The sequence below is a fragment of the Doryrhamphus excisus genome, unplaced genomic scaffold (genome assembly GCF_030265055.1).
Source record: "Doryrhamphus excisus isolate RoL2022-K1 unplaced genomic scaffold, RoL_Dexc_1.0 HiC_scaffold_25, whole genome shotgun sequence".
Taxonomy (NCBI): domain Eukaryota; kingdom Metazoa; phylum Chordata; class Actinopteri; order Syngnathiformes; family Syngnathidae; genus Doryrhamphus; species Doryrhamphus excisus.
This window is the reverse complement of record NW_026652243.1, coordinates 310,001-317,500: the sequence shown is the minus strand read 5'-3', so window position 1 is coordinate 317,500 and position 7,500 is coordinate 310,001. Positions and strand designations below refer to the sequence as shown.

General features: G+C 52.5%; 16 non-coding genes and 17 pseudogenes across 16 annotated transcripts; all 33 read right to left on the bottom strand.

Annotated features, from left to right (window-relative positions):
* Positions 1–76: 76 nt before the first annotated feature.
* On the bottom strand, positions 77–195 carry LOC131116795 (5S ribosomal RNA). Its single transcript, XR_009124031.1, has one exon. It is a non-coding gene; the product is annotated as a 5S ribosomal RNA (ribosomal RNA).
* Positions 196–307: 112 nt separating this feature from the next.
* LOC131113122 (5S ribosomal RNA) lies at positions 308–416 on the bottom strand (annotated as a pseudogene).
* Positions 417–528: 112 nt separating this feature from the next.
* On the bottom strand, positions 529–657 carry LOC131118525 (5S ribosomal RNA; annotated as a pseudogene).
* A 112-nt stretch (positions 658–769) lies between these two features.
* On the bottom strand, positions 770–878 carry LOC131112372 (5S ribosomal RNA; annotated as a pseudogene).
* A 112-nt stretch (positions 879–990) lies between these two features.
* LOC131117975 (5S ribosomal RNA) lies at positions 991–1,109 on the bottom strand. The gene has a single exon (XR_009125172.1). It is a non-coding gene; the product is annotated as a 5S ribosomal RNA (ribosomal RNA).
* Positions 1,110–1,221: 112 nt separating this feature from the next.
* LOC131112935 (5S ribosomal RNA) lies at positions 1,222–1,330 on the bottom strand (annotated as a pseudogene).
* Positions 1,331–1,442: 112 nt separating this feature from the next.
* On the bottom strand, positions 1,443–1,571 carry LOC131118015 (5S ribosomal RNA; annotated as a pseudogene).
* A 111-nt stretch (positions 1,572–1,682) lies between these two features.
* LOC131116357 (5S ribosomal RNA) lies at positions 1,683–1,801 on the bottom strand. Its single transcript, XR_009123608.1, has one exon. It is a non-coding gene; the product is annotated as a 5S ribosomal RNA (ribosomal RNA).
* A 112-nt stretch (positions 1,802–1,913) lies between these two features.
* On the bottom strand, positions 1,914–2,032 carry LOC131117597 (5S ribosomal RNA). Its single transcript, XR_009124809.1, has one exon. It is a non-coding gene; the product is annotated as a 5S ribosomal RNA (ribosomal RNA).
* A 112-nt stretch (positions 2,033–2,144) lies between these two features.
* Positions 2,145–2,263, bottom strand: LOC131119169 (5S ribosomal RNA). Its single transcript, XR_009126296.1, has one exon. It is a non-coding gene; the product is annotated as a 5S ribosomal RNA (ribosomal RNA).
* Positions 2,264–2,374: 111 nt separating this feature from the next.
* LOC131113715 (5S ribosomal RNA) lies at positions 2,375–2,483 on the bottom strand (annotated as a pseudogene).
* Positions 2,484–2,595: 112 nt separating this feature from the next.
* LOC131116235 (5S ribosomal RNA) lies at positions 2,596–2,714 on the bottom strand. The gene has a single exon (XR_009123491.1). It is a non-coding gene; the product is annotated as a 5S ribosomal RNA (ribosomal RNA).
* Positions 2,715–2,826: 112 nt separating this feature from the next.
* Positions 2,827–2,945, bottom strand: LOC131118355 (5S ribosomal RNA). Its single transcript, XR_009125518.1, has one exon. It is a non-coding gene; the product is annotated as a 5S ribosomal RNA (ribosomal RNA).
* Positions 2,946–3,057: 112 nt separating this feature from the next.
* LOC131114127 (5S ribosomal RNA) lies at positions 3,058–3,166 on the bottom strand (annotated as a pseudogene).
* Positions 3,167–3,278: 112 nt separating this feature from the next.
* LOC131117937 (5S ribosomal RNA) lies at positions 3,279–3,407 on the bottom strand (annotated as a pseudogene).
* Positions 3,408–3,519: 112 nt separating this feature from the next.
* LOC131117566 (5S ribosomal RNA) lies at positions 3,520–3,638 on the bottom strand. Its single transcript, XR_009124780.1, has one exon. It is a non-coding gene; the product is annotated as a 5S ribosomal RNA (ribosomal RNA).
* A 112-nt stretch (positions 3,639–3,750) lies between these two features.
* Positions 3,751–3,859, bottom strand: LOC131113695 (5S ribosomal RNA; annotated as a pseudogene).
* Positions 3,860–3,971: 112 nt separating this feature from the next.
* On the bottom strand, positions 3,972–4,090 carry LOC131116772 (5S ribosomal RNA). The gene has a single exon (XR_009124010.1). It is a non-coding gene; the product is annotated as a 5S ribosomal RNA (ribosomal RNA).
* Positions 4,091–4,202: 112 nt separating this feature from the next.
* Positions 4,203–4,311, bottom strand: LOC131112934 (5S ribosomal RNA; annotated as a pseudogene).
* A 112-nt stretch (positions 4,312–4,423) lies between these two features.
* LOC131113519 (5S ribosomal RNA) lies at positions 4,424–4,532 on the bottom strand (annotated as a pseudogene).
* Positions 4,533–4,644: 112 nt separating this feature from the next.
* LOC131111625 (5S ribosomal RNA) lies at positions 4,645–4,753 on the bottom strand (annotated as a pseudogene).
* Positions 4,754–4,864: 111 nt separating this feature from the next.
* On the bottom strand, positions 4,865–4,983 carry LOC131114411 (5S ribosomal RNA). The gene has a single exon (XR_009121721.1). It is a non-coding gene; the product is annotated as a 5S ribosomal RNA (ribosomal RNA).
* A 112-nt stretch (positions 4,984–5,095) lies between these two features.
* Positions 5,096–5,214, bottom strand: LOC131114410 (5S ribosomal RNA). Its single transcript, XR_009121720.1, has one exon. It is a non-coding gene; the product is annotated as a 5S ribosomal RNA (ribosomal RNA).
* A 112-nt stretch (positions 5,215–5,326) lies between these two features.
* Positions 5,327–5,445, bottom strand: LOC131118561 (5S ribosomal RNA). The gene has a single exon (XR_009125724.1). It is a non-coding gene; the product is annotated as a 5S ribosomal RNA (ribosomal RNA).
* Positions 5,446–5,557: 112 nt separating this feature from the next.
* On the bottom strand, positions 5,558–5,676 carry LOC131115612 (5S ribosomal RNA). The gene has a single exon (XR_009122888.1). It is a non-coding gene; the product is annotated as a 5S ribosomal RNA (ribosomal RNA).
* Positions 5,677–5,787: 111 nt separating this feature from the next.
* Positions 5,788–5,906, bottom strand: LOC131117532 (5S ribosomal RNA). Its single transcript, XR_009124747.1, has one exon. It is a non-coding gene; the product is annotated as a 5S ribosomal RNA (ribosomal RNA).
* Positions 5,907–6,018: 112 nt separating this feature from the next.
* Positions 6,019–6,137, bottom strand: LOC131116373 (5S ribosomal RNA). Its single transcript, XR_009123623.1, has one exon. It is a non-coding gene; the product is annotated as a 5S ribosomal RNA (ribosomal RNA).
* A 112-nt stretch (positions 6,138–6,249) lies between these two features.
* LOC131113491 (5S ribosomal RNA) lies at positions 6,250–6,358 on the bottom strand (annotated as a pseudogene).
* A 112-nt stretch (positions 6,359–6,470) lies between these two features.
* LOC131114150 (5S ribosomal RNA) lies at positions 6,471–6,579 on the bottom strand (annotated as a pseudogene).
* Positions 6,580–6,691: 112 nt separating this feature from the next.
* Positions 6,692–6,810, bottom strand: LOC131118181 (5S ribosomal RNA). The gene has a single exon (XR_009125347.1). It is a non-coding gene; the product is annotated as a 5S ribosomal RNA (ribosomal RNA).
* Positions 6,811–6,922: 112 nt separating this feature from the next.
* On the bottom strand, positions 6,923–7,031 carry LOC131113440 (5S ribosomal RNA; annotated as a pseudogene).
* A 112-nt stretch (positions 7,032–7,143) lies between these two features.
* LOC131118523 (5S ribosomal RNA) lies at positions 7,144–7,272 on the bottom strand (annotated as a pseudogene).
* A 112-nt stretch (positions 7,273–7,384) lies between these two features.
* On the bottom strand, positions 7,385–7,493 carry LOC131112113 (5S ribosomal RNA; annotated as a pseudogene).
* Between the last annotated feature and the right edge of the window lie 7 nt (positions 7,494–7,500).

The window sequence follows — 7,500 nt, the reverse complement described above, 5'->3', positions numbered from 1 at the left end:
CGCAGGCCAAACTAGACTCCAGCAAAAAGTGTCAAACAGCGCCCTCTGCTGTCAGGCAAGAGCAGAAACCATAAAAGGCTTACAGCACCTGGTATTGCCAGGTGGTCTCCCACCCAAGTACTAACCAGGCCCACCCCTGCTTAGCTTCCGAGATCGGACGAGATCGGGCGTTTTCAGGGTAGTATGGCCGTAAGCTGCCAGGTCAACTGAAAAGATCCTATTTGAAGGTGACGCAGGCCAAACTAGACTCCAGCAAAACATGTCAAACAGCGCCCTCTGCTGTCAGGCAAGAGCAGAAACCATAAAAAGCTTACAGCACCTGGTATTCCCAGGCGGTCTCCCATCCAAGTACTAACCAGGCCCACCCCTGCTTAGCTTCCGAGATCGGGCGTTTTCCGGGTAGTGTGGCCGTAAGCTGCCAGGGCAACTGAAAAGATCCTATTTGAAGTTGACGCAGGCCAAACTAGACTCCAGTAAAAAGTGTCAAACATCGCCCTCTGCTGTCAGGCAAGAGCAGAAACCATAAAAAGCTTACAGCACCTGGTATTCCCAGGCGGTCTCCCATCCAAGTACTAACCAGGCCCACCCCTGCTTAGCTTCCGAGATCGGATGAGATCGGACGAGATTGGGCGTTTTCAGGGTAGTATGGCCGTAAGCTGCCAGGGCAACTGAAAAGATCCTATTTGAAGAAGACGCAGGCCAAACTAGACTCCAGCAAAAAGTGTCAAACAGCGCCCTCTGCTATCAGGCAAGAGCAGAAACCATAAAAAGCTTACAGCACCTGGTATTCCCAGGCGGTCTCCCATCCAAGTACTAACCAGGCCCGCCCCTGCTTAGCTTCCGAGATCGGGCGTTTTCAGGGTAGTGTGGCCGTAAGCTGCCAGGGCAACTGAAAAGATCCTATTTGAAGTTGACGCAGGCCAAACTAGACTCCAGCAAAAAGTGTCAAACAGCGCCCTCTGCTGTCAGGCAAGAGCAGAAACCATAAAAAGCTTACAGCACCTGGTATTCCCAGGCGGTCTACCATCCAAGTACTAACCAGGCCGGCCCCTGCTTAGCTTCCGAGATCGGACGAGACCGGGCGTTTTCAGGGTAGTATGGCCGTAAGCTGCCAGGGCAACTGAAAAGATCCTATTTGAAGGCGACGCAGGCCAAACTAGACTCCAGCAAAAAGTGTCAAACAGCGCCCTCTGCTGTTAGGCAAGAGCAGAAACCATAAAAAGCTTACAGCACCTGGTATTCCCAGGCGGTCTCCCATCCAAGTACTAACCAGGCCCGCCCCTGCTTAGCTTCCGAGATCGGGCGTTTTCAGGGTAGTATGGCCAAAAGCTGCCAAGGCAACTGAAAAGATCCTATTTGAAGGCGACGCAGGACAAACTAGACTCCAGCAAAAAGTGTCAAACAGCGCCCTCTGCTGTCAGGCAAGAGCAGAAACCATAAAAAGCTTACAGCACCTGGTATTCCCAGGCGGTCTCCCACCCAAGTACTAACCAGGCCCACCCCTGCTTAGCTTCCGAGATCGGATGAGATCGGACGAGATCGGGCGTTTTCAGGGTAGTATGGCCGTAAGCTGCCAGGTCAACTGAAAAGATCCTATTGAAGGTGACGCAGGCCAAACTAGACTCCAGCAAAAAGTGTCAAACAGCGCCCTCTGCTGTCAGGCAAGAGCAGAAACCATAAAAGGCTTACAGCACCTGGTATTGCCAGGTGGTCTCCCATCCAAGTACTAACCAGGCCCACCCCTGCTTAGCTTCCGAGATCGGACGAGATCGGGCGTTTTCAGGGTAGTATGGCCGTAAGCTGCCACATCAACTGAAAAGATCCTATTTGAAGGCGACGCAGGCCAAACTAGACTCCAGCAAAAAGTGTCAAACAGCGCCCTCTGCTGTCAGGCAAGAGCAGAAACCATAAAAAGCTTACAGCACCTGGTATTCCCAGGCGGTCTCCCATCCAAGTACTAACCAGGCACGCCCCTGCTTAGCTTCCGAGATCGGACGAGATCGGGCGTTTTCAAGGTAGTATGGCCGTAAGCTGCCAGGGCAACTGAAAAGATCCTATTTGAAGAAGACGCAGGCCAAACTAGACTCCAGCAAAAAGTGTCAAACAGCGCCCTCTGCTGTCAGGCAAGAGCAGAAACCATGAAAAGCTTACAGCACCTGGTATTCCCAGGCGGTCTCCCATCCAAGTACTAACCAGGCCCGCCCCTGCTTAGCTTCCGAGATCGGACGAGATCAGGCGTTTTCAGGGTGGTATGGCCGTAAGCTGCCAGGACAACTGAAAAGATCTTATTTGAAGGCGACGCAGGCCAAACTAGATCCAGCAAAAAGTGTCAAACAGCGCCCTCTGCTGTCAGGCTAGAGCAGAAACCATAAAAAGCTTACAGCACCTGGTATTCCCAGGGGGTCTCCCATCCAAGTACTAACCAAGCCCTCCCCTGCTTAGCTTCCGAGATCAGGCGTTTTCAGGGTAGTGTGGCCGTAAGCTGCCAGGGCAACTGTAAAGATCCTATTTGAAGGCGACGCAGGCCAAACTAGACTCCAGCAAAAAGTGTCAAACAGCGCCCTCTGCTGTCAGGCAAGAGCAGAAACCATAAAAGGCTGACAGCACCTGGTATTCCCAGGCAGTCTCCTATCCAAGTACTAACCAGGCCCACCCCTGCTTAGCTTCCGAGATCGGACGAGATCGGGCGTTTTCAGGGTAGTATGGCCGTAAGCTGCCAGGGCAACTGAAAAGATCCTATTTGAAGAAAACGCAGGCCAAACTAGACTCCAGCAAAAAGTGTCAAACAGCGCCCTCTGCTGTCAGGCAAGAGCAGAAACCATAAAAGGCTTACAGCACCTGGTATTGCCAGGCGGTCTCCCATCCAAGTACTAACCAGGCCCACCCCTGCTGAGCTTCCGAGATCGGACGAGATCGGGCGTTTTCAGGGTAGTATGGCCGTAAGCTGCCAGATCAACTGAAAAGGTCCTATTTGAAGTTGACGCAGGCCAAACTAGACTCCAGCAAAACATGTCAAACAGCGCCCTCTGCTGTCAGGCAAGAGCAGAAACCATGAAAAGCTTACAGCACCTGGTATTCCCAGGCGTTCTCCCATCCAAGTACTAACCAGGCCCTCCCCTGCTTAGCTTCCGAGATCAGGCATTTTCAGGGTAGTGTGGCCGTAAGCTGCCAGGGCAACTGTAAAGATCCTATTTGAAGGCGACGCAGGCCAAACTAGACTCCAGTAAAAAGTGTCAAACATCGCCCTCTGCTGTCAGGCAAGAGCAGAAACCATAAAAAGCTTACAGCACCTGGTATTCCCAGGCGGTCTCCCATCCAAGTACTAACCAGGCCCACCCCTGCTTAGCTTCCGAGATCGGATGAGATCGGACGAGATCGGGCGTTTTCAGGGTAGTATGGCCGTAAGCTGTCAGGGCAACTGAAAAGATCCTATTTGAAGGCGACGCAGGCCAAACTAGACTCCAGCAAAAAGTGTCAAACAGCGCCCTCTGCTGTTAGGCAAGAGCAGAAACCATAAAAAGCTTACAGCACCTGGTATTCCCAGGCGGTCTCCCATTCAAGTACTAACCAGGCCCGCCCCTGCTTAGCCTCCGAGATCGGACGAGATCGGGCGTTTTCAAGGTAGTATGGCCGTAAGCTGCCAGGTCAACTGAAAAGATCCTATTTGAAGGTGACGCAGGCCAAACTAGACTCCAGCAAAACATGTCAAACAGCGCCCTCTGCTGTCAGGCAAGAGCAGAAACCATAAAAAGCTTACAGCACCTGGTATTCCCAGGCGGTCTCCCATCCAAGTACTAACCAGGCCCGCCCCTGCTTAGCTTCCGAGATCGGGCGATTTCAGGGTAGTATGGCCAAAAGCTGCCAAGGCAACTGAAAAGATCCTATTTGAAGGCGACGCAGGACAAACTAGACTCCAGCAAAAAGTGTCAAACAGCGCCCTCTGCTGTCAGGCTAGAGCAGAAACCATAAAAAGCTTACAGCACCTGGTATTCCCAGGCGGTCTCCCATCCAAGTACTAACCAGGCCCGCCCCTGCTTAGCTTCCGAGATCGGACGAGATCGGGCGTTTTCAGGCTAGTATGGCCGTAAGCTGCCACATCAACTGAAAAGATCCTATTTGAAGGTGACGCAGGCCAAACTAGACTCCAGCAAAAAGTGTCAAACAGCGCCCTCTGCTGTCAGGCAAGAGCAGAAACCATAAAAAGCTTACAGCACCTGGTATTCCCAGGCGGTCTCCCATCCAAGTACTAACCAGGCCCGCCCCTGCTTAGCTTCCGAGATCGGGCGTTTTCAGGGTAGTATGGCCAAAAGCTGCCAGGTCAACTGAAAAGATCCTATTTGAAGGTGACGCAGGCCAAACTAGACTCCAGCAAAAAGTGTCAAACAGCGCCCTCTGCTGTCAGGCAAGAGCAGAAACCATAAAAAGCTTACAGCACCTGGTATTCCCTGGCGGTCTCCCATCCAAGTACTAACCAGGCCCACCCCTGCTTAGCTTCCGAGATCAGGCGTTTTCAGGGTAGTGTGGCCGTAAGCTGCCAGGGCAACTGTAAAGATTCTATTTGAAGGCCACGCAGGCCAAACTAGACTCCAGCAAAAAGTGTCAAACAGCGCCCTCTGCTGTCAGGCAAGAGCAGAAACCATAAAAGGCTTACAGCACCTGGTATTCCCAGGCGGTCTCCCATCCAAGTACTAACCAGGCCCGCCCCTGCTTAGCTTCCGAGATCGGGCGTTTTCAGGGTAGTATGGCCGTAAGCTGCCAGGACAACTGAAAAGATCTTATTTGAAGGCGACGCAGGCCAAACTAGATCCAGCAAAAAGTGTCAAACAGCGCCCTCTGCTGTAAGGCTAGAGCAGAAACCATAAAAAGCTTACAGCACCTGGTATTCCCAGGCGGTCTCCCATCCAAGTACTAACCAGGCCCGCCCCTGCTTAGCTTCCGAGATCGGACGAGATCGGGCGTTTTCAGGGTAGTATGGCCGTAAGCTGCCAGGTCAACTGAAAAGATCCTATTTGAAGGTGACGCAGGCCAAACTAGACTCCAGCAAAACATGTCAAACAGCGCCCTCTGCTGTCAGGCAAGAGCAGAAACCATAAAAAGCTTACAGCACCTGGTATTCCCAGGCGGTCTCCCATCCAAGTACTAACCAGGCCCGCCCCTGCTTAGCTTCCGAGATCGGACGAGATCGGGCGTTTTCAGGGTAGTATGGCCGTAAGCTGCCAGGACAACTGTAAAGATCCTATTTGAAGGCGACGCAGGCCAAACTAGACTCCAGCAAAAAGTGTCAAACAGCGCCCTCTGCTGTCAGGCAAGAGCAGAAACTTTAAAAGGCTTACAGCACCTGGTATTCCCAGGCGGTCTCCCATCCAAGTACTAACCAGGCCCACCCCTGCTTAGCTTCCGAGATCGGACGAGATCGGGCGTTTTCAGGGTAGTATGGCCGTAAGCTGCCAGGGCAACTGAAAAGATCCTATTTGAAGAAGACGCAGGCCAAACTAGACTCCAGCAAAAAGTGTCAAACAGCGCCCTCTGCTGTCAGGCAAGAGCAGAAACCATGAAAAGCTTACAGCACCTGGTATTCCCAGGCGGTCTCCCATCCAAGTACTAACCAGGCCCGCCCCTGCTTAGCTTCCGAGATCGGACGAGATCAGGCATTTTCAGGGTGGTATGGCCGTAAGCTGCCAGGACAACTGAAAAGATCTTATTTGAAGGCGACGCAGGCCAAACTAGATCCAGTAAAAAGTGTCAAACAGCGCCCTCTGCTGTCAGGCTAGAGAAGAAACCATAAAAAGCTCACAGCACCTGGTATTCCCAGGCGGTCTCCCATCCAAGTACTAACCAGGCCCGCCCCTGCTTCGCTTCCGAGATCGGACGAGACCGGGCGTTTTCAGGGTAGTATGGCCGTAAGCTGCCAGGGCAACTGAAAAGATCCTATTTGAAGGCGACGCAGGCCAAACTAGACTCCAGCAAAAAGTGTCAAACAGCGCCCTCTGCTGTTAGGCAAGAGCAGAAACCATAAAAAGCTTACAGCACCTGGTATTCCCAGGCGGTCTCCCATCCAAGTACTAACCAGGCCCGCCCCTGCTTAGCTTCTGAGATCGGACGAGATCGGGCGTTTTCAGGGTAGTATGGCCGTAAGCTGCCACATCAACTGAAAAGATCCTATTTGAAGGCGACGCAGGCCAAACTAGACTCCAGCAAATAATGTCAAACAGCGCCCTCTGCTGTCAGGCAAGAGCAGAAACCATGAAAAGCTTACAGCACCTGGTATTCCCAGGCGGTCTCCCATCCAAGTACTAACCAGGCCCGCCCCTGCTTAGCTTCCGAGATCGGGCGTTTTCAGGGTAGTATGGCCAAAAACTGCCAGGTCAACTGAAAAGATCCTATTTGAAGGTGACGCAGGCCAAACTAGACTCCAGCAAAAAGTGTCAAACAGCGCCCTCTGCTGTCAGGCAAGAGCAGAAACCATAAAAAGCTTACAGCACCTGGTATTCCCTGGCGGTCTCCCATCCAAGTACTAACCAGGCGCACCCCTGCTTAGCTTCCGAGATCAGGCGTTTTCAGGGTAGTGTGGCTGTAAGCTGCCAGGGCAACTGTAAAGATCCTATTTGAAGGCCACGCAGGCCAAACTAGACTCCAGCAAAAAGTGTCAAACAGCGCCCTCTGCTGTCAGGCAAGAGCAGAAACCATAAAAGGCTTACAGCACCTGGTATTCCCAGGCGGTCTCCCATCCAAGTACTAACCAGGCCCGCCCCTGCTTAGCTTCCGAGATCGGACGAGATCGGGCGTTTTCAGGGTAGTATGGCCGTAAGCTGCCAGGTCAACTGAAAAGATCCTATTTGAAGGTGACGCAGGCCAAACTAGACTCCAGCAAAACATGTCAAACAGCGCCCTCTGCTGTCAGGCAAGAGCAGAAACCATAAAAAGCTTACAGCACCTGGTATTCCCAGGCGGTCTCCCATCCAAGTACTAACCAGACCCGCCCCTGCTTAGCTTCCGAGATCGGGCGTTTTCAGGGTAGTGTGGCCGTAAGCTGCCAGGGCAACTAAAAAGATCCTATTTGAAGTTGACGCAGGCCAAACTAGACTCCAGTAAAAAGTGTCAAACATCGCCCTCTGCTGTCAGGCAAGAGCAGAAACCATAAAAAGCTTACAGCACCTGGTATTCCCAGGCGGTCTCCCATCCAAGTACTAACCAGGCCCACCCCTGCTTAGCTTCCGAGATCGGATGAGATCGGACGAGATTGGGCGTTTTCAGGGTAGTATGGCCGTAAGCTGCCAGGGCAACTGAAAAGATCCTATTTGAAGAAGACGCAGGCCAAACTAGACTCCAGCAAAAAGTGTCAAACATCGCCCTCTGCTGTCAGGCAAGAGCAGAAACCATAAAAAGCTTACAGCACCTGGTATTCCCAGGCGGTCTCCCATCCAAGTACTAACCAGGCCCTCCCCTGCTTAGCTTCCGAGATCGGGCGTTTTCAGGGTAGTGTGGCCGTAAGCTGCCAGG